General features: G+C 42.2%; 1 pseudogene; it reads left to right on the top strand.

Moving 5' to 3' along the window:
- The window catches only part of LOC129644271 (antigen WC1.1-like), a 44,155-nt pseudogene extending 23,806 nt beyond the window's left edge, over positions 1 to 20,349 (top strand).
- The last annotated feature ends 4,135 nt before the right edge of the window (positions 20,350 to 24,484 follow it).

Raw genomic sequence — 24,484 nt, 5'->3', positions numbered from 1 at the left:
TGCAGAATAGCACAGCTAGCCCCGACAGTCATCTTGAAATAGGTCTGAACAGTGTCACCTTTATTATTTGAAATACAGTTAATCATCAGTTCTAGTGTCGATCTGTTCCCATTTCCTTGAGGCCAATTCTTGGAATTGTGCAAGATGAAGAAGATTATGGGCTTCCCTGTTGACTCAGATGGTAAAGAATCTGCTTGCAATGCAAGAGACTCAGGTTTGATCCCTGGGGTGGGAAGATCCCCTGGAGAAGAAAATGGCACCCCACTAGTCTGGTCATCATGTAATTTACTTCTACCTCCTGGTTGGGATTTCAGCATCTGCAAAACAACTCAAAGGATATGGCTCAGAATGTTAGCTATAGCCCATGAGGAGGAACTAAAAATCCTTGACTTTGTTTAGGGCTAAACTATTATTATTTTATCCTATTTGACTGTTTTCCTATGTTTCTGAAAATTTTTCATTTCTGTGATTAAATTTATTCTTTGGCTAAGGCTTTTCTACAGACAGAAGCAGGTGCAGGACATGAGGGTGGTCTGTCCTGAGAAGGTTCCGTAAGGTCCTGCTCCATAGCATTCTCATTGTTTACTCACTTTTTTTCAGGGGAAAGAAGTTCTAAGAAATGCTAAGAAGTGCTATGTCAGGAAAGAAATGCTTAGATGAATAATATTTTTATGAAACATTATTATTTAAGGACAATAATAGAGAACAAAGTACAAACAATAAGTGTATACCTAGGGTCATGTTCCCCAATCCAGATCTACAAAGAGAACATGCACAGCACCACAGAATCACTATCGCCTCCCAATAGCTGTGTCCTCCTCCTCTCCAGGGAAGACTGCTTACCTAGGACTTGTACTGCCATAGAATATTTTCCCAGTTTTTGAACTTTATGTGTAACCATACAGAATGTTTTCTTTCATGTCTAATTTCTCACTCATGATGTTGTTTATGGCAACATTGTATTCAATTTTATTACTATAGAGTATTCCTTTGAATGATCACATGACCATGCATTGATCCATTCAACTAGTGGCAGAAATTTGAGTTTGTTGCCAGGTTTTGATTATTACAAATACAAAGGTGCAAATTACCATGATGATGACTTTTGGAATAAATATTTATTATTATTTTTTGTGTTTAATTCTGTCTTATATTTTAATTTTCTTAATAGTATGGTGTACTTCAATGAGCCAAGTTACTAATCTTAAGTGAATTCATTCACCTTTTTTACTGTACATGTAGTGCTCCTTCAGTCAGTCAGTTCAGTTCAGTCACTCAGTCATGTCCGACTCTTTGCAATCCCATGGACTGCAGCACATCAAACTTCCCTGTCCTTCATCATCTCCTGCAGCTTGCTCAAGCTCATATCAATTGAGTTGGTGATACCACCCAATCATGTCATCCTCTGTCATCTCCTTCTCCTCCTGCCTTCAGAATTTTTCCACATCAGGGTCTTTTCCATTGAGTCAGTTCTTCCCATCATGTGGCCAAAGTATTAGAGCTTCAACCACAGCATCAGTCCTTCCAATGAATATTCAGCACTGATTTCCTTTAGGATTGACTGGTTTAATATCCTTGAAGTCCAAGGGACTCTCAAAAGTCTTCTCCAACACCACAGTTCACAAGCATCAATTCTTCAGTGCTCAGCTTTATTTATGGTGCAACTCTCACATCCATACATGACTACTGGAAAAACTATAGCTTTGTTGGACCTTTGTCGGCAAAGTAATATCTCTGTTTTTTAATATGCTATCTAGGTTTGTCATAGCTTTTCTTCCAAGGAGCAAGCATCTTTTAATTTCATGGCTGCAGTCATCATTTGCAGTGATTTTAGAGTCCAAGAAAATAAAGTCTGTCACTGTTTTCATTGTTTCCCCATCTATTTGCCATGAAGTGATGGGACCAGATGCCATGATCTTCCTTTTCTGAACGCTGAGTTTTAAGCCAACATTTTCACTCACCTCTTTCACCTTCATCAAGAGGCTCTTTAGTTCCTCTTCACTTTCTGCCATAAGGGTGGTGTCATCTGCATATCTGAGGTTATTGATATGTCTCCCAGCAATCTTGACTCCAGCTTGTGCTTCATCCATTCCAGCATTTCGCATGACGTGCTCTGCATAGAAGTTAAATAATCAGGGTGACGATATACAGGCTTGACGTACTCCTGTCTCAGTTTTGAACCAGCCCTTGTTCCAGTCCATAGAGCTCCTTATATCCTCCTAGAAAGAACTTTGTCTACTCCAAAATCACAAAAATATTCTCTGAGAGTATCTCACAGAAGTGTAATTACTTTTATTTTGCATGTAATCATACAGTGCCTCTAGGACTGATAACTGTGTAGGATAAGGGTCAAGTGTCATGTTTTCATATGGGCACACAGTTGACTGAAAATCTTTTTCTGGAAAGACTATTCCCCACTGCAGTGCCACCTTTATGATAAACGAAAGGGCACATATGTCTGAGTACTTCTTTTAGACTTTCTATTCTGTTCTACTGTGTCATTTGTCTATCCTTCCACCTGTACCACATTTTCTTAATTATTGTAATTTTATAGTAAATCTTGAACCTTCCATTGTGGCTCAGATGGTAAAGAATCTGTCTGTAAGGCAGGAGACCTGGGTTTGATCCCTGGGTTGGGAAGATTCCCCTGGAGAAGTGCATGGCAACCCACTCCAGTATTCTTGCCTGGAGAGTCCCCATGGAGGGAGTAGCTTGCTGGGCTATGGTCCACTGGATCACAAAGAATCAGAAATGACTGAGTGACTAAAAACACATAGTAAGTCTGGGTAACTTTAAGAAGTTATGTTGTTGCTGTTCTTCCTAACTGCCTTGGTCATTCTTGGTTTTTGTATTTTGTATACATTTTTGAGTTGAAGCTCCGATACTTTGCCACCTGATGTGAAGAGCTGACTCATTAGAAAAGACCCTGATGCTTGGAAAGATTGAAGGCAGGAGGAGAAGGGGACAACAGAAGATGAGATAGTTGGACGGCCTCACTGACTCAATGGACATGAGTTTGGGTAAAGGCTGGGAGTTGGTGATGGATAGGGAAGCCTGGCGTGCTGCAGTCCATGGGGTTGCAAAGAGTCAGACATGACTGAGTGACTGAACAACAACATAAACTTTGAATCATCTTGTCATGTTTCATACACACAAAAGCATCAGGGAATTTTATTGAGGTTAGCTTTAATCTGTATATAAATTTGAGAATGATTTATTTTGACAACATTGAGTGTCCCAAATCATTGGCAAAATATATCCCTTCATTCAATTTGGTCTTGAATTTCTCTCCGATGTTTTGCACATCTTTACCTAGGTTTTCTCCTAGGCATTTCATGGGTTTGATGTTACTAGTATTTCCTTTAGTGAAGGTTTTCTAGGAGTGAATTCTCTCTGAACTTTATCTGGATTCCCCAAATGTTAGGTTAGTATTTTGCTTTAATTCTTCTTTCTTTCTTTATTTTCTCTCCCCCTCTCTCTCTCTCTAGTTTTCTCTCTCTTTCTCTGTCTTGTTCTAGCTTTCCCTCTCTCTCCTCCTTTGTCCCTCTCCTGCCCCATTTACCCTTGAGTATGTAAAATCTTTCTGGATTAAGTTGCAGACAGGATGCTCCTTTATCCCTCCTAATCCCCAACCAAAAAAATACTTCAGGAAATTTCCTTACATAACCACAGTTCAATCAAACCTTTAGAGATATCAGCCCCAGATAACATCTAAGTGCAATCACATGAGAGACCCCAAAGATAGAACTGCCAAGTTGATTCTTTCCCAAATTACTGACCAGGAAATTATGATCAAAATTAAAAAAAAAAATTCCTTCAGCTGCTAAATTTGGGGGGAAACTTTGTTATACAGTATTGTTTAACCAGGCACTTACCATGTAACTAGCTTTTCTATATAGAGGAATATTTATCCTCTCATCTTCCATTTTACTATTTCTACTTTATATTGATCTAATGTGCTGATAGACTAATTCCCTAGTTCTTAATTTCAGCTGTTAACTTTTTCATCTGTAGAATTTTCATTTGTTTTTATTATCGTTTTTTTGCCAAGACACACATCTTGTTAATTAATTCTTTGAGGACTTTAATCATGGCTATTTAAATTCTCTGTCAGACTATAAAACTCTTGGGGGAAAACATAGGCAGAAGATTCTTTGACATAAATTGCAACAAGATCTTTTTTGACCAACCTTCTAGAGTAAAGAAAATAAAAACAAAAATAAACAAATAGGACCTGATTAAACTTAAAAGGTTTTGCATAGCAAAGGAAACCATAAACAGAACAAAAAGACAACTGTCAGAATGGGAGAAAATATTTGCAACTAAAATGAAACAACTAACAAGCAACTGATCTTCAAAATGCACAAACAACTCAATATCAACAAACCAAACAACCCAGTTGAAAAATGGGGAAAAGACCTAAACAGACATTTCTCCAGACATACAGATGGCTAACAAATACATGAAAAGATGTTCAACATCACTAATTACTAGAGAGATGCAAAACTGCAATCAGGTATTACTTCACACCAGTCAAAATGTCATTAAATAAAATGTCATTAAAAAAATCTACGAACAATAAATGTTGAAGAGAATGTGCAGAAAAGGGAAACCTCCTACATATGGGTATGTAAATTGGCACAACTACTATGGAGAACAGTATGGAGGTTCCTCAAAAAACTAAAAATAGAACTATCGTATGACTCAGCAATCCCACTCCTGGGCACATACCTGGAGAGAATCACCATTCAAAAAGACACATTCATCTTAATGTTCACTGCAGCACTATTTACAACAGCCAGGACACAGAAGCAACCTAAATGTCCCTCACAGGAGGAATGGATAGAGAAGATGTTGTACATATATAAAATGGAATATTACTCATCCATAAAAGAATAAAGTTGTGAAATTTGCAGAGACATGGATAGACCTAGAGATTGTTATGTTCGGTTTAGTTCAGTTCAGTCGCTCGTCATGTCCGACTCTTTGCGACCCCATTGACTGTAGCACAAGGGGGCTCCCTGTCCATCACCAACTCCCAGAGATTACTCAAACTCATGTTCACTGAGTTGGTGATGCCATCCAACCGTCTCATCCTCTGTCGTCCCCGCCTCCTCTCGCCTTCAATCTTTCTCAGCATCAGGGGCTTTTCAAATGAGTCAGTTCTTCACATCATGTGGCCAAAGTATTAGAGCTTCAACCTCAGCATCAGTCCTTCCAGTGAATACTCAGCACTGATTTCCTTTAGGATGGACTGGTTGGATCTCCTTGCAGTCCAAGGGACTCTCAAGAGTCTTCTCCAACACCCCAGTTCAAAAGCATCAATTCTTTGGTGCTCAGCTTTCTTTATAGTCCAACTCTCGTATCCATACATGATTACTGGAAAAACCATAGCCTTGATTAGTAGGACCTTTGTTGGCAAAGTAATGTCTCTGCTTTTTAATATGCTGTCTAGGTTGGTCATAACTTTTCTTCCAAGGAGTAAGCATCTTTTAATTTCATGGCTGCAGTCACCATCTACAGCGATTTTGGAGCTCAAAAAAAATAAAGTCAGCCACTGTTTCCCCATCTGTTTCCCATGAAGTGATGGGACTGGATGCCATGATCTTTGTTTTCTGAATGTTGAGCTTTAAGCCAACTTTTTCACTCTCCTCTTTCACTTTCACCAAGAGGCTCTTTAATTCCTCTTCACTTTCTGCCATAAGGGTGGTGTCATCTCCATATCTGAGGTTATTGATATTTCTCCCAGCAATCTTGATTCCAGCTTGTGCTTCATCCAGCCCAGCATTTCTCATAATGTACTCTGCATAGAAGTTAAATAAGGAGGGTGACAAATACAGCCTTGACGTACTCCTTTTCCTGTTTGCAGCCAGTCTGTTGTTACATGTACAGTTCTAACTGCTGCTTCCTGACCTGCGTACAAATTTCTCAAGAGGCAGTTCAGGTGCCCTGGTATTCTCATCTCTTTTAGAATTTTCCACAGTTTATTGTAATGCACACAGTCAAAGGCTTTGGCATAGCCAATAAAGCAGAAAAAGATGTTTTTCTGGAACTTTCTTGCTTTTTTGATGATCCAGTGGATGTTGGCAATTTGATCTCTGGTTCCTCTGCCTTTTGTAAAACCTGCTTGAACATCTGGAAGTTCACGGTTCACGTGTTGTTGAAGCTTGGCTTGGAGAATTTTGAGCATTACTTTGCTAGTGAGATGAGTGCAATTGTGTGGTAGTTTGTGCATTCTTGGCATTGTCTTTCTTTGGGATTGGAATGATAACTGACCTTTTCCAGTCCTGTGGCCATTGCTGAGTTTTCCAAATTTTCTGGCATATTGCGTGCAGCACTTTCACAGCATCATCTTTAGGGTTTGAAATAGGATTGTTATGTAGAATGAAGTAAATCAGAAAGAGTAAAACAAATACTGTATAACATCACTTATATGTGGAATCTAGAAAAATGATAGAGATGAACTTACTGCAAAGCAGAAATAGAGACAACACCAACATAGAGAACATCATATGGATACTAAGAGGGGAAATGAAGAGTGGGATGAATTGGGACATTGAGATTGACATATATGACATATAGACACTATTGATGTGCTGTGCTGTGCACTTAGTTGTATCTGACTCTGCAACCCCATGGACTGTAGCCTGCCAGGCTCCTCTGTCCATGGGGATTCTCCAGGAATGAATTGTGGAGTGGGTTGCCATACCCTCCTCCAGGGGATCTTCCCAACCCAAGGATCACCTCAGGTCTCTTGCACAGCAGGTGGATTCTTTACTGCCTCAGCCACCAGACTCAGAAGCCCTACACTATTGATACTAAGTATAAAATAGATATTGCCTGGAGAATCCCGTAGACATGGAGCCTGATGGGCTACAATCCATAGTGTCACAGAGTCAGACACGACTGAAGTGACTTAGCATGCACGCACACATAAACTTTGCCAACAAAGGTCTATCTAGTCAAGGCTATGGTTTTTCCAGTGGTCATGTATGGATGTGAGAGTTGGACTATAAAGAAAGCTGAGCACCAAAGAATTGATGCTTTTGAACGGTGGTGTTGGAGAAGACTCTTGAGAGTCCCTTCGACTGCAAAGAGAGCCAACCAGTCCATCCTAAAGGAAATCAGTTCTGGGTGTTCATTGGAAGGACTGATGTTCAAGCTGAAACTCCAATACTTTGGCCACCTGATGTGAAGAGCTGACTCATTGGAAAAGACACTGATGCTGGGAAAGATTGACGGTAGGAGGAGAAGGGGACGACAGAGGATGAGATGGTTGGACGGCATCATCGACTCGATGGACATGGGTTTGGGTGAACTCTGGGAGTTGGTGATGGACAGGGAGGCCTGGTGTGCTGCGGTTCATGGGGTCACAAAAAGTCGGACACTACTGAGAGACTGAACTGAACACTTAAAATAGATAAATAATAACCTATTGTATAGCACAGGGAACTCTCCTCAGTGCTCTCTGGTGACCTAAATAGGAAGTAAATCCAAGAAAGAAGATATATATATATATATGTGTGTGTGTGTGTGTGTGTGTGTGTGTGTGTGATTGCTGTTTGGTCGCTGAGTTTTGTCTGACTCTTTTGTGACCTCATGGATGTAGCCTGCGACACTCCTTTGTCCATAGGATTTCCCAGGCAAGAATACTGGAGTGGGTTGCCATTTCTTTCCCCAGAGGATCTTCCCAACTAGGGATGGAACCCTGGTCTCCTATTTGGCAGGCAGATTTTTTTACCACTGAGTCACCTAGGAAACCCTTACATGTATATATAATGTATTGAATTTGCTGTACAGCAGAAGCATCCACAACGTTGTAAAGCAATTATGCTCAAATAAAAATTAATAAAAATAAATAAAATAAACTCTCTGTCAGGTAACTTTAAGAGCCAAATACCCTGGGAAATTTTTTTAATGTTTCTTTTTCCTTTTGTTTTCCATGAGAGCTCTTTTATTTTTATTTTTTGAGATCTCTTTTATAGAAGTATTTTTAAAATCACAAACATTGTAGATAAAAAAATTGAACAAACCCTTCAGAAAGGATTTTGTTTTGCTTCTTCTATTTAGGGGTAGATTAAGGATAGAGCAACTAATTTAACTCATTCTTAGGGCAAAGCTTGGCTTAAAGCAGGAATCGTGGCATTGTCAGGACCAGGGCTGTTCATAGAGAAAGGAAACACTAAGATTATGGTAACTTTACTGGTATGTTACAGCTTTCATCTCAGCTCCATCACTAGGTCATTATTATTATTATTATTTTATTTTGAACTTTTTACTTTGTATTGGGTTTAGCCGATTAACAATGTTATTACAGTTTCAGGTGAACAGCCAGGGACTGTTTCCCCCCAAACTCCCCTCCCCTCCTAAAAATTATTTTGCTTAACTGAATTTCCTGCTCTTCAACCCTCCCAACCCTCTAATCATCGCTCTTTTTTCAGGAAACCGCACCCAGGTGCTGCCCCAGTGCAATGACTCCCTGTCTGAACAAGCAGGGTCTGCAGCCTCAGAGCAGAGCGCCCCCTACTGCTCAGGTGAAGGTCCCACAGGACAGAAGACCATTTCATTCCCCAGGTCAACGCCTCATTGTCCCATTTCTCTCTCCTCAGATAGCAGACAACTCCGCCTGGTGGATGGGGGCGGTCCCTGCGCCGGGAGAGTGGAGATCCTTGACCAGGGCTCCTGGGGCACCATCTATGATGACAACTGGGACCTGGACGATGCCCGCGTGGTGTGCAGGCACCTGGGCTGTGGACAAGCCCTCGGGGTCTGCTCACTTCGGGGCAGAATCAGGGCCCATCTGGCTGGACGACCTGAACTGCACAGGAAAGAAGTCCCACGTGTGGAGGTGCCCTTCCCGGGGCTGGGGGCGGCACGACTGCAGACACAAGGAGGACGCGGGGGTCATCTGCTCCGGGTCAGCACTCCACACTGTCCACCGACTAGGGGAGGGGAGGGCCCAGGAGGACGGGGGTCTGATCCCTGAGGGAGAGATGCTGAAAGCATCAGAGAAGGAGGCTTCCTCCCATAGAACCTGTCTTTCCAGCAGACGTGAAGACGAGGTGCTTTCACTGCCTCCTGCAGCAGCTGAGATTCTGGTCCTTTCTCCTCAGCAGTGTTTGCTGGCAGAGCCTTTTCTCAGTTTTCCTTGAAATCAGGGCTCACTCTTCTGGTACATATGGTAGAGAAGTCTTAAAGCCAAGGTGCTAGTTTTTTTGTTTTGTATCAAATTTCCACATAGTTAATGGTTTAAAACAACACATGTACTTCCTTACACTTCTGTAGCTTAGATGTCCAGCAGGAATCTCACAGGATGGGGATCAAGGTTTCAGTAGAGTCACATCACCTCTCAGCCTCTGGGAAATAATCTGTTTCTTGTCTTTTCAAGCTTCTAAAAACTGCCTGCCTGCTTTTGTTCATAACCTGCTTCTGTTCATCATCAGACCAGCAACACTCCACATCTCTAACTGTTATATTCACATCTCCCTCTAACCAGAACGAGGAAAAGTATTCCACTCTAAAGGATAGTGAGTCTAAGATTGTGATTAGATTGTGCTCAGGTGGTTAATCCATCATATTTCAGGGTAATCTCAAGGTCCTTACCTTTATCACATCTGTAAAGTCCCTTTTGCCAGATAAGGAAGCAGCCACAGGTCCATTATTCTATCTGCCTCCACACTGTCCACATCACACCCCTTTCATACACTCTTTTTGATGTTTTGTCAGGAAGCAGGTATCAGCTTCCACTCCCTGAAGGTGTCCAGGTTGGTCTTCCTCTCAGTTCATAACCACTACATCATGGTGGTAGAAATATTTAGAAAGACAGACACAGATGGACAAAATCAGATAAAAAGGAGACAGATTTCACTCTGGTCATCTAGTGGATTTGCTTCCTCAGCTGAGTCAGAGATGAGTGTTCACAATTCTGGGGAGAGAGGAAAACCCAGAGCACTGAGTGGGGTGCTCACTGTGTCCCATCTCCTCCCTTTCAATCTCAGAGTTCCTGGCCCTCAGGATGGTGAACGAGGACCAGCAGTGTGCTGGGTGGCTGGAAGTTTTCTACAACGGGACCTGGGGCAGTGTCTGCCGCAGCCCCATGGAAGACATCACTGTGTCCGTGATCTGCAGACAGCTTGGCTGTGGGACAGTGGAACCCTCAACTCTTCTGTTAGTCTCAGGGAAGGTTCTAGACCCCAGTGGGTAGATTTAATCCAATGTCGGAAAACTGATACCTCTCTCTGGCAGTGTCCTTCTGACCCTTGGAAATACAGTTCCTGCTCTCCAAAGGAGGAAGCCTACATCTCATGTGCAGGTGACTTACTATCTGTTTCTGTGTCTGTCCCAACCCTGTAGGATAGTATTGAGATTTGATATTTTAAAATCTAAGTGATACGTTTAAATTGAGTTTCTAAAATGATGGAGCTAATTTAATCCACATGTTCCAAACTTGCTTTATTAAAAGTTTTTAATTGATATAATTGTTTGCTGTGTACAACATAATGCTTATATATTGATAAATGATCACTAGAGTAAGTCTAGTTATATCCATAACCATATATATATAGTTAAATATTTTTCTTATATGATGAGGATGTTTAAGATGTATTTTCTCATCATCTTTCAAATAGACAGTATGGTATTCACTATAGTCACCATGCTGTATGTTATATCTCTTCACCTATTAATTTTACAACTCAAGTTTATACCTTTTGACTACATTTGCCACACCAAATTCCCCACCTCTGGCAGCCACCAACTACTCACATCTCTGAACTTGCTTTTTGTTTTAAGGTTACACATATAAATGAGATTTTATGGTATTTTTCTTTCTCTGTCTGATTTGTTTCACCTAGCATAATGCCCTCAAGGTCCATCCTTGTTGAAACTGGCAAAATTTCTCCTTTTTTATGGGTGGATATATGTCTATATTACATTTTCTTTATCCATTCATCCATCAGTGAAGACTTACCTTGTTTGGCTCTTGTATATATTGCTATAAAATACTAAAAAGTAATGCTGTTAAAGTGCTGCAGTCAATATATCAGCAAATTTGGAAAATTCATCAGTGGCCACAGGACTGGAGAAGGTCAATTTTCATTCCAATCCTGAAGAAGGGCAGTGCCAAAGAATGTTCAAACTACTGCACAGTTGTGCTCATTTCACATGCTAGCAAGGTTATGCTCAAAGTCTTTCAAGCTAGGTTTCAGCAATAAGTGAACTGAGAACTTCCAAGATGTACAAGCTGGGTTTAGAAAAGGCAGAGGAACCAGAGATCAAATTGCCAACATTTGTTGGATCATAGAGTAAGCAAGAGAATTCCAGAAAAATATCTGCTTCATTGACTAGACTAAAGCCTTTGACTATGTGGATCACAACAAACTGTGGAAAATTCACCAGACCACCTTACCTACCTCCTGAGAAACCTGTATGCAGGTCAGGAAGCAACAGTTGAAACTGAATATAAACAACTGACTTGTTCAAAATTGGGAAAGGAATTCGTCAAGGCTGTATATTGTCACCCTGTTTATTTAAATTATATGTAGAATACATCATGGGAAATGCCAGGCTGAATGAATCACAAGCTGGAATCAAGATTGCCGTGAGAGATATCAACAACCTCAGATATGCAGATGATACTACTCTATTGGAAGAAAGAGAAGAGGAACTAAAGAGCTTCTTTTTGAGGGTGAAAGAGGAGAGTGAAAAAGTTGGCATAAAGCTCAACATTCAACATTCTAAAAATTAAGATCATGGCATCTGGCCCCATCACTTCATGGCAAATAAAAAGGGAGAAAGTGGATACAGACAGATTTTCTTTTCTTGGGCTCCAAAATCACTGCTGGTGGTGATGGTAGCCATGAGATTAAAAGAGGCTCGCTCCCTGGAAGGAAAGCTATGACACACCTACACAGAGTATTAAAAAGCAGAGACATCACTTTGCTGACAAAGGTCCATATAGTCAAAGTTATGTTTATTTCAGTAGTCATGTATGGATGTGAGAGTTGGATTATAAAGAAGCTGAGTGCCAAAGAGTTGATGCTTTTGAATTGTGGTGCTTGGATGCCACAAATGAATTGCGAGTCCCTTGGACAGCAAGGAGATCCAACCAGTCCATTCAGGAAATCAACTCTGAATATTCATTGGAAGGACTGATGCTGAAGCTGAAGCTCCAGTACTTCTGCCACCTGATGAGAAGAGCTGACTCATTGGAAAATACCCCGATGCTGAGAAAGACTGAAGGCAAAAGGAGAAGTGGGCCACGGAGGATGAGATAGTTAGCATCACCAATTCAGTGGACATGAATTTGAGCAAACTTTGGGAGATAGTGAAGGACAGAAGAACCTGGCATGCTGCACTCCATGGGGTTGCAAAAAGTCAGACACAACCTAGCAACCGAACAAATATTGCTGCATTGAACATTGGGTTTTCAAGTTAGTGTTTCCTTCAGCCCCAAATGCCCCAAAGTGAAATTGCTAAATCGTATGGCAATTCTATTTTTAATTTTTGATGCACCTCAATACTTTTTCCATAGGGGCTGCGTCAACTTACATTCCCTCTAATTGTGCAAAAGCTTTCCTGTCTCTTCACATTCTCCTTAACTCCTGTTCTTTCTTCTTTTTGATAAAAGCCTTTCTAGAGGATATGAGGTGATATCTCATTGTGGTTTTGATTTGTATGTTCTGATGATTAGTAGTGTTGAGCACATTTTCATGTACCTATTGTCAAGTTGTATGTATTCTTTAAAAAAATATTTATCAGTTTCTCTGCCCATTGTTTGAAAGTTGTATTGTTTGATTTTTGCTACTGAGTTGTGTGAGTTCCTTGCATATTTAGGATAATAATCTTTATCAGAAATATAATATGTAAATATTTTCTCCAGTTCCATAGGTTGCTTTTTCATTTTGGTGATGGTTTCCTTAATTGGGCAGAAGCTTTGTAGCCTTATGTGGTCCCAAATGCTTGTTTTTACTCTTGTTCCCTTTGATTTTGGTGTCAAATCCAAAAAATCCTCATGAAGACTGATGTCAACGATTTTATTTTCTGTTTTTTCCTGTAGAAATTTTATGGCTTCAGGACTTGTGATCAAGTCTTTAATCTACTTTGAGTTGATTTTTGTGTGGTGTAAGATAGTGGTTCAGTTTCATTCTTTTGCATGCGGCTGTCCAGTTTTCCCAATGCCATTTACTGAAAAAACTGTCCTTTCCTCATTGTATCTTCTTGGCTTCTTTGTCAAAAATTAATTGACCATACAAATATGGGTTTATTTCTGGGCTCTCTATTCTGTTCCATTGATCTCTGTGTCCATTTTTATACCAACAACATACTGTTTTGATTAATATAGCTTTGTAATATAGTTTGAAAACAGGAAGTATGACACTTCCAGCTTTATTACTCTTTCTCAAGATTGCTTTGGTATTCAGCGTCTTTTGTGGTTCCATGCAAATTTTAGGATTGTTTGTCTGTATCTGTGAAAATTTCCATTGACATTTTGGTAAGGATTGCAGTGAATCTGTAGATTGCTTTGGGTAGTATGGGCATGTTAATAATATTAGATCTTCCACTCCACGAGCACAGAATATCTTTCCATTTACTTGAGTCATCTTCAGTATCTTTCATCAGTATCTAATAGTTTTCAGTGTACAGGTCTTTCACCTCCTTGGTTAAATTTATTCCTAGATATTTTATTCATTTTCATGCAAATGTAAATAGAATTGTTTTCTCAGTTTCTCCTCATGGCAGTTTGTTGTTAGTGCATAGAAATGCAACTGATTTTTGTATATAGATTTTTCATTCTACAACTTTACTGAGTGTATTAGTTCTCATATTTTTGGTGAAGTCTTTAGGGTTTTCTATATATAGTATCATGTAAGGGAGTCTCCTTTCTCATGACTCTGATGGTAAAGAATCCATCTGCAATGCAAGAGACCCGGGTTTGATCCCTGGGTTGGGAAGGTCCCCTGGACGAGGGAATGGCAATCCACTCCAGTATTCTTGCCTGGAGAATCCCGATGGGCAGAGGAGCCTGGCAGGCTGCAGTCCTTGGGGTTGTGAAGAGTCAGACATGACTGAGCGACTAACACTTTCACTTTTCAATGTGAAAATAGTGTCAGTTTTGCCTCTTCCTTTCAGATTTGGTTGTCTTGATTTTCTTTTTATTGCCTGATGGATCTGGATAGGACTACCAAAACTAAGTTGAATAAAAGTGGTGAGAGTAGATAATTTTGTCTTGTGTCTGATTTCAGAGGGAAAGCTTTTGTTTTTTTACAGTCAAATATGATGTTAGCTGTGAACTTCTCATATGTCCTTAATTATATTGAGATGCAATCCTTCTATAACTACTTTGTAAAAGAGTTTTTATCATAAATGGATTTTGAATTTGTCAACATTTTTTCTTCATCCTTTGAGATATGACTTTTACCTTCATTTTCTTTATTTGGTGTATCACATTGATTAATTTATGAATGTTGAATTATCTTTGCATCCTTGGAACAAACATCACTTGATCATGGTGTATGATTCTTTTAGTGTATTCTCAAATTCAGTTTTCTAATATTTTGTTGAGGATTCTTGCACCTGTATTTATCAGAGTATTAGCCTGTAATTTTATTTTCTTGTGGTGTCCTTATCTAGTTTTGGTATCAGAATAATGTTGGCCTCATAAAATGAGTTTGGAAGTGTTTCTTTCTTCTGTTTTTAGAAGAGTTTGAGAAGGCCCCACCACTAAATATTGTTACATTGGGAACTGGGATTTTGAAAATAAATGTTGAATGAAATAAATAAATGTTGGGGAGGGCGACAAATAGTTAAACCATAGCACCTTACTTCCTTCAACATTTCTCTCTCTGTTTTTCTCTCTCCTTCCCTCCCCCTCCACATACACAAACACATACCCCCCATTCAGGTACACCTTGAATGGTACGCTGAATGTTGCCTGAAACCCACAGCTAAGACTGTGGCAAGAGATATTTCAAAAGCAGAGGCTCACTCCCTTCCTTGCCTCTTTTTTCATCTCTTTGTCTTTTCCATTTGAGGCCAAAGAGGCATTAAACTATTAGACCTTTCATTGATGATATTTTTCCTATAATTAAACACTGAGAATTGAGAGGTGGTAAAGTCTTTGACCATGAAAATGAGCAACATGCTCACAAAGGTCCTGCCATCATTTTCTCAGAGGTTCTCTGCATAGAGTGGGTATGAGGTTTGATAGGATGATCTGGAAAGAATACACAAATTTTGATACTTTATGACAGGTACTATTTACCCTTCTGGTTTTTTGTGTTGCTTTGAATTTGTATTTATTTCTCTCAGCTTCAATTCTTTTATATATACTTTTCAGTCTTTTGTTTGTTATTTCCGCATCTTCTCAATGCAAATTTTTCTCAGCAGGTTTTTTTTTTTTTTTTTTTACTCTATTGCAAAAATTTCTGCCTTACTCAGTGTGTACATATATGTGTACATATATCTTCTTAGAATTCTACTAAGTCTTTCCTGTATATTTCTTTTTGAAGAGATTCCTAACCAACACTATGGGCTTTTCTGGTGGCTCAGACAGCAAAGAAACTACCTGCAGTGCAGGAGACCTGGGTTCGATTTCTGGATAGGGAAGATCCAGTGGAGAAAGGAATAGCAATCTACTCCAGTATTCTTGCCTGGAAAATCCTATGGACAGTGTAGCCTGGTGGGCTGCATTCCATAGGTCACAAACAGTCAGACACGACTGAGCGACTAACACACACACACACAACCAACACTGCATTGTAGATCAATTATCTTCCAATTAAAAATAAATTTAAAAAAGCGTTTCCTTTTACAACAGTAGTCTTCACTTGCCCACTTGTCACACTGAATAGTAGGTAAGAGTAGCTTATAATCTATCTAATAATTTTCCATTAAAATTACGTATGTGAGATTTTGAGTATAAATTAACTCTGTGCTTCTGGACTGATTATTTTTAATATGAGCTATTATCATAGACTATTACCATGCACTTATATTTGGTTACTATTTCACTGATTAGTGTGAATTTAAAGTTTTATTTTACTGAATTTTATTCATCCATTCATTCAATAACTATGAAGCCCTTATCTAGGCATTTAGAAAAGGTTTTCCATACATATTTGTTGAATGAGTGCATACAATGTGCAGGCACTGTCCTAATAGCAGAAACATGGCACATATAAGATATACAATGTCCTTCTTCTAATGGAACTTTCATTAAGAGTTTGGCCACCTCATGCGAAGAGTTGACTCATTGGAAAAGACTCTGATGCTGGGAGGGATTGGGGGCAGGAGGAGAAGGGGGTGACAGAGGATGAGATGGCTGGATGGCATCACTGACTCGATGGACATGAGTCTGAGTGAACTCCGGGAGTTGGTGATGGACAGGGAGGCCTGGTGTGCTGCGATTCATGGGGTCGCAAAGAGTCGGACACGACTGAGCGACTGAACTGAACTGATGTGTACATTTGTAGATGTCCATGTTTATATTTGCTGTGGGATGTGAAGACTGATAAACAAGTAAATATTTAAGTAATTTCAGCTGTGATCAGATGCAGTGAAAGTTTCAGCCCAGGAGTTAATGAATGAGCCTGTGTTTTCATGTGTCATTTGCACTGAGCCATGGACCTTAGATAATCTTATTTGGGGACAAGATCACCCCCAGCTGTCCCTGATCCACTGTTTCCCCGTTGTGTGCAGGAAGAAGACCCAAGAGCTGTCCAACTGCTGCCCCCTGCACAGGTATGTCAGCCCCTCCCCCTCCCCTGTGGCTCCCAGGGGCTCCTTCCTCCCACCAGGGCAGTCACAGGAGGGGCTGCTGCCTTTTCAGACAGAGAGAAGCTCCGGCTCAGGGGAGGAGACAGCAAGTGCTCAGGGCGGGTGGAGGTCTGGCACAGTGGCCTCTGGGGCACCGTGTGTGATGACTCCTGGAGCCTGGCAGAGGCCGAGGTGGTGTGTTAGCAGCTGGGCTGTGGCCAGGCCCTGGAAGCTGTGCAGGCCGCGGCATTTGGTCCTGGAAATGCGAGCATCTGGCTGGATGAGGTGCGGTGCGGGGGCCGGGAGTCCTCCCTGTGGAACTGTGCTGCGGAGCCCTGGGGTCAGAGTGACTGCAAGCACGAGGAGGATGCTGGTGTGAGGTGCTCTGGTGAGTGAGGCGCTCGGGGTCCACCCTGGGTGAGCTGGGGCAGCACAAGGACAGTGGGCTGGGCCGGCGGTGGTGGGGAGTTTGTATTCAGACAGTGTCCAGGTCCTGGGGCTCTCATCTAGGACGGGGGAGCTGGGAGGACGGACACTGGTGTTGTGGAGACTGAGGTCTGATTTCAGGCTCAGGAGGGAAAAATGGGTTTGCCCTGCTTTCTGGCCAATTTCTTTTCCTCATACTGCTGTTTTTCTCTTTAGGTGTAAGGAAAACATTGCCCCCAACTGCCGCAGGTACTGTGAACACCCATGGGCAGGAGAGAATACTCAGGTCTGGGGACCTGTTCTGTGGGCCCTCTGACAGCTCAGGAGAGGAAAGACCCTGAGGAGCCCTGGCTGTTGGGGAGGAGCCTGGGGCATTATGTTGGGGAACTCCTCTGCCTTGGTTCCTGGGGCCGCATTTTTCTCATGACTGGGGTCCAAGGGAGACTGGTTCCTGTGTTGCAGAATCTAAGGTTCTCCCACCTGCCCCTGAGTGTTGCTCCTCATCATTGAGGTGCGGGTCCCAGGACCGTTTGATGCTCTGTCTCCTGAAGTCCAAGGAGAAGAGATGAGCCGGGTCCTCAGAGGCTGTCCTGGCAGGGCAGCTCCCTGACAATCCCCGGCTCTGCCTCGGGGCCACACTGGCCGGAGTGGAGTTGACGCATCTCAGGATGAGACCTGGGGGAGCCAGGTCACTGTCAGTGCACTTGTGCCTGAGGCTGGGACGCCACTGTCTGGAGCCCCTGGAAATGCTGGCACAGGGGGTTTCTCTGTGCCAAGGACCTTCTCCCAACCCTGTTGCCTTGTTCTCTTTAGGGTCCAGACCAGTGTCAAGTCCTCTCCCTGGCATCTTCTCCTTGCCTGGGGACCTCTGCCTCATCCTGGGGTCCCTTCTCTTCCTGGTCCTCATCATCCTGGTGACTCAGGTGTTCAGATGGAGAGCAGAGTGCAGAGGTGGGCTTCAGGGGGAACCAGTGACCAGGGAGAATGTGTGGCAGCAGGAGATGGGGCAGGTGTGAGGAGGAGAACCTAGGCCAGGTCTCTGTTGTGAGTCTGAAGAACTCCATGCGCTCCGTGCTGCGCTCTAAGGGGTGAGTAGACAGAGGTTCTTAGGACTGGGGTGTGAACTTTTATAAGTCATAGCCTCTCCTATGAGACCAGAGAGTCGGGGCTGAGCTGTGAATTCAGGTCAGACGAGGAAAGAAGGTGCTGACATGGTGCACGGGGTGGGAGATGCTCCTGAGGTCCAGGCAGCCTCTGTGTGAACATCAGGGAGATAAAGGGTGGGCCTGCTGGACCAGGGTGTCTGGGGCAGCATCTGACCTGCTTGGGGATCTCTCAGCCTTATCCAGCTATGAAGATGCTCTTGCTGAAGCCATGTATGAGGAGCTTGATCACCTTGTGACTCAGAAGGAGGGTCTTCTTGGCAGCCCAGGTGGGTGTCTCTGTCTGCCCTCCTGGGACCTCTGGTTGTCACACCCACTGGGTGTGTGCATTTTCTCAGCATCTGCAGACCCCACACATTCCCCAGGCTCACAGAGGCAGCTCTCCAAAGTGGCAGGATGGCCTCTTACAGCCCCGTGAGCCCCAGCCTCTGTCTACACTGCAAGAGCCAGACCCATCCCTTCTCAGCCTGAACACTGGTCCCGTGGGTGTGGGAGGGTCATTCTGTGTGTTGTGTGATGTTTGTCTCCACTTTAGGCTTCCTGTCAGATGGTGAGGACAAAATTGACTCCAGATCTGCTCCAGGTAATAGAGGTGGACCTGCTTCAGCTGAGTGTTGCAGAGGACAGTTTCCCTCCTCACAGAGAGGAGATGTAAGGGAAGTCTTCCTCTACAGTCTTCCTTGAATGGACCAGAGGGATCCCTTGTGTCCGGATCTGGTCTGTCCTTCTCCTTCTCTGGCTATTCTGTGATGTTGCACATTTGGGGCTGGGCTCTCTGTGTTCAGAATCACAAGTGACACATGCTGGTTTTAAAAATAACATCTGTAAAGCACAGTTTGTCAAAGTATTTAATAATGCTCAAAGGTGGGAGAGTTGCTTTGACATATATATTTTCAGTCAGGAAATATTAAGATATGTAAAATCATGTTTTGGTTTATGGACACATCAAAATGAAACATGGTCTCAGATAAAAAAATCATTTGAAACAAGGAGTGACTGGTGCCTCTATTTAGCAGCTCAGAAACTCTGGGTCAGAAGGGATCTTAGGTATTTCCCAGATCAACCCACTTACTGTGGTTTCATCTGATCCCTGCTCTGCCCTCAGAAGCCCCAGATCAAAGGACTGATGCCCCTGGTGAGGATTATGATGATGCTGAAGAAGTACCAGTGTCTGGGGCTCCTCCTGCCTCTCAGGGGAGCAGGGAGGAAGGGCTCCCAAAGAAAGAAGATGGGATGAGGTCTCAGACAGGTGAGTGGGGATTAGCTGATCCCCTGTAATCTTTGGTCTCTGTCCAGGAAAGGGTGAATTTGAGCTCCTCAATGCCAAACCTTTCTACAGTTTCAAAACATGGGTAATCTCATGCATTTGATGGGCTTCCCTGGTGGCTCAGATGGTAAAGAATCTGCCTGCAATGCAGTAGACTGGGGTTTGATCCCTCGAGCAAGAAGATCCCCTGGAGAAGGGAATGGCTACCCACTCCAGTATTCTTGCCTGGAGAATCCCATGGATAGAGGAGCCTGGCAGGCTACAGTTCATAGGGATGCAAAGAGTCAGACACAACTGAATAACTAGCACTTCACTGCCTGGAGGCAGGTCTTCTCAGAGCTCCTGTGTGAGCACAGGTCTCCTGTGAGGCAGGGTTTCCACATGAGCTGAGGCCCCAGAGAGTAAATGGACTGGACCTGGGAGGACAGCTGGGATCCATCCTCACTGTAGCTGATATGAAATAGTCTGAGCCTCCCTGCCCACCCCTGGGTCCCAGGGATGCTTTTTCATCACCACTTGCTTAACTAGCTTCCTCCTCACTGTCTGGCCCCCTTGTCTCTGTTCTAAATCATACCTCTCTTTCCTCTTTCAGGCTCTTCTCTAAACATCTTTACAGAGGAAGCTGATCCTGGGGAAGGAGGAGAGAGCCCCTGGCTGCTCCAGGGGGAGAAAGGGGACCCTGGGTATGATGATGTTGAACTAAGTGCCCTGGGAGCATCCACAGTGACTTTTCCATGATGTTGTATTAAATACAAGATCATGCCACAGATATTCTAATTGCCTGTATCTCAATAGAATAGTGCTGACCTCTGTGTTATATGGAAATTGCTCAAAATGAAATATTCTGAATAAAGTAAATTTTTTTTTTTGCTTTGTTAATAATTACCACATTCCATGTCAAATGCTTTTAGAGGATTGGTCCTCAAACACCATTTTCCTCAAAGGAAATACACGATGAGTGCACTGCCCTGTTTTCTCACCTTCTTCAAAGGCTAATGAGGGCATGAATTTGTTCGAGATCACAGATGCTCCAGGTCACTCTGGCTTAGAAAAAGTATCTAAACTTGGTCCACATTCACACCCTCCTTCCTAGCAAGATGACTTTGTTGGCCAAAAAGTATAGTCAGAACCTGGTAGAGTTATTTTATTTGGTGGGAATGCTTAAGACTTGAAGCCCTGGAGATATAGCATCTCAGTATTTCTGAGAAAACTGCTCCAAAGAGGCAGCAGGAGTAGTCAGGCTGTATACAAGTTTGCAGCAAAGGGGGCAGGGAATGTGAACATCAAAGATCAGGTACCAAGTTAAGGAATGTAGCGTTCTATGTATGGGAAGATGCAAGCCTCTGGTCTCACTGGATTCATTCCTTTCATATGCAGCTCAGCTATCTGGGGCCAACCCTGTTTCCCTGTTCACCTTAAGAAGCAGCAGATGGCTGCTTCTTGCATCCCCCAGCTCCTCAGCCGTCACCATGGGGGGTGGCAGTATCCCCTGGACCAGTTTTGGGAGCCCTCCGTCACAACTGGAGACCAGAAATCATTGATGGCTGTGATATTTCTTGTTTATTGATATGGCAGGAGATATTTTCATTTCGCAAACTCAGGGAAAAAACTCAATCCTGAACATTCCTGTATGTTCTTCCCTGAAATGTCACATCACCTGTTTTTAACCTATTCTTGGGCACCAGACTTGGGTGTGGGTTTCAAAGCAGGAATTTGCTGGTGGGAGAGAATGGATACAGCTTTCCTTATCCTGCTTAAGTGTTCATGGGTCAATTAAAACTCTAACTCTAGGTAACTACCTCTGCCTTTTCATCTCTCATTCCCTAGGTTAATTTATCTGTTTATTCCTCAAGCAGATATAGTTTCCTCCTTGCTCTTCTCCCATGTCTAGTTGGTTATCAAATCCTTATGAATCCATTCTTCCCATCCCTGCCTACTATTTCTTCAGAACATTGTCATTTCTCGTCTGTCCAATTAGCTATCCTTCTGAGCAAATTATATCAGCTCATATCTCTCTCTAGTTGATGGATGGCAAATTTGTGCTCACCCACACCCTGCATCCACGTGGGGCAAGAGGGCAAGAAAGTGAGACCTAGACAGAGGGGATCCAGAAGAAGGGATAGATGTGAAAATCAGGTACCTTTGTCTATTTACATTTCAAAGATGTGGATGGAGGGGTCTGATATGACTGAATTCTTAAAGGAAGTATTTCAGACTAATGGGCTCCTCTGAAGACATACTGTTTCAATGTTTCTTTAATATGGTTACTACTGAAAAAGTAAACGTGATCCTGCTGTGATTCTTCAGGGTAGAGAGAGCTGTCACGTAGGAGTGGCCAAGTAAAGATTACATTTCACAACACCCCCCTCCCCCCCAATTCCACTGTGGACATGTGGAGAGGCTGCTGAACTAATCTAAGACCTGAGAGTGATGGCCTGGTTGTGAGTTGAACCCACCCAGTTCCTGGCGGATGGCTCTGCATGGTGTCCAGGGCTCCGACCTACAGTCACGCTTGCAGTCTTCATAGTTCTAGGCTGTGCTTGGGGATGGGAAGATGCCCAGGACTTCTCCCAGGGCAGCTCACATGGCTATTCACCACTGGGAAGTGATGAAATAAATGACATATGATGAAAGAAATAAAGTATACCCACCAAGAAGCTCAGGGAGCTCCAAAAAATGCAGATAAACAATCAAATCCAGGGAAAGAATATGTGAACAAAATAAGACTAAAAAATTATTTATTATTATTATTGTTTTCAATTTTTGGCTTCACTGGGTCTTTGTTGACACACATGGGCTTTCTCTAGTTGCGGCTTGCAGGCACTACTCTTCTTTGTGGACAGCAGGCCTCACTGTATGGGGGCTTCTCCTGTTGTGGAGCATAGGCTCTAGGTGCACAGGCTTCAGTACTTGTAGCATGCTGGCTCCTATTAGCACTTTGCGGGTCCTAGAGCACAGAGTAGTGGTGCACAGGCTCTGAGTTGCTCTGCAGAATAAATTCAGTTTTTTTTTTTTTTCTGTACAGAGACTGAAATCATAAAAATGGAAGCAAACAGGGAGTTTGCTGATGGTTTAGTGGTTAGGATTCGATGCTTTCACTGCTGTGCTTGTATTCTATCCTGGTCAGGCAACTGTGCAATGAGGCAAAAAAAGAGATCCCTCAAGCTGTGCAATGAGGCACAAAAAGAGAAGGAACCAAACAGAAATTCTGTTGCTTAAGGTTACAATGAATGAAATGCAACAAAATAAAAAATGCTACAGACAGCATCAGCAACAGCAGAAAAATCTTTGAGGCACAAGACAAGAAAATTGAAATTAGCCAGCCAGAGGACAAAGAAGCAAAAAGAATGAAAAGGTGTGAAAGAACCTGTGCGAACTTTGGGATAACATTCACAGTAACAACCTGCACATTATTGGAGTCCCAGAAGGAGGAGACAGGGATTGTACTTCAAGAAATAACACCAGATAAGTTACACATTTGATGAGACTTAGGCCTCCAAGTTCATGTAACTAATAGGTCACCCCTCAGAGTTCACTCAAAATGATCGTCTCCAAGACACATCATTTATAATCAAGACAAAGAGAGAATTTTAGAAGCATCAAGATAAAAGCAAATGCTCACAAAAAAGGAATTCCCTTAAGAATATCAGTGGACTTCTGAGAAGAAACCTGTCAAGCCAGGAGAGAAAGGGATTATATATTCAAACTGATGAAAGTAAACCTGCCAGCCAAGAATACTTTTTTTCAGGAAGGTTGTCTTTCAGAAATGAAGATGAGATAAAGACTTTCCCAAACAAACAACAGTTGAGGGAGTTCACCAACACAGGTTTGTCTTATAAGATTGCTGAAGGGAGTTCTTCAAGCTAAATGAAGGATGTTAATCATTATATGAAAGAAGTGAAATTTTACAACAGAGTTGTAAATGTAAATGTGTAATCCAATACAGAGTACTCTAACACTGAATATGGTAGTGTGTTAACCAGTTAGCTCTAGTCTAGGGGGAAGAATAAAATAACTATAGAGAAAAATATTTTGTTAGTGATATACAATATAAAGAGAGGTAAATTCTGACATCAAAAACAGAAAGTGTAGGGAGGGGATCAAAAGGTAGAGCTTTTTTATGTGACTGAAATTAATTTGTTATCAGTGTAATAGAGACTACTGTATCTATAAGATATTTTATGTGAACCATGTGGCAATAAAAATGTAAAAACCTACAGTAGATTCACAAAAAGTAAAGAGAAAAAAATCAAAGCACATCATTATCCAAAATCATCAGTTCACAGTTTTAACTGTTGTACAGAACAGTTGAGTTGTCCTGCTCTCTACAGCATCCTTTAAGATCAGCCCCAGAGGACTCTCCTTTCACAAAGTGAAAAACTAATTAGTCTGTCTGTTATATAAGCCAAAGAAATCTTTCTGCACCTCATCTCCTTCCTTATATCATATAGATGGTGCAGCTGTACTTTTTTAATTGCAAATTTTCATCCTGTGACATTCCTGTGTGGTTTTAATTGAAAAACTGCCAAATGATAAATCATCCCAATACCCTGTCTCCTCTAAGAAGACATGTGAGTGTGTTGTGGTTTGTCTTGTGTATCCTTAGAGAGAGAGATTTTCAGAGTTTGTTGTGATGTATCTGGTGGTGATATGCACCTTCTTTTTGAAAATCAAATTTTGAGAACTCTGCAGTCAAGGAGGAAAATACTTTTTGCAGCAAATGAAACTTAAACCTATGGGCTCTTCAGTTGCTTTCACATATAACCAGAGGACTAAAAAGTTTCCTTAGCCAGTGACTGTACCTTTTTGACTCCAAAGAACCTGCAGCTACTTCTGTGGCATTGGGCTTCAACGAGATGTTTTATCAATGGTG

Source organism: Bubalus kerabau, chromosome 1 (assembly GCF_029407905.1).
Source record: "Bubalus kerabau isolate K-KA32 ecotype Philippines breed swamp buffalo chromosome 1, PCC_UOA_SB_1v2, whole genome shotgun sequence".
Lineage (NCBI taxonomy): Eukaryota > Metazoa > Chordata > Mammalia > Artiodactyla > Bovidae > Bubalus > Bubalus kerabau.
This window is presented reverse-complemented; position numbering and strand designations above follow the sequence as displayed.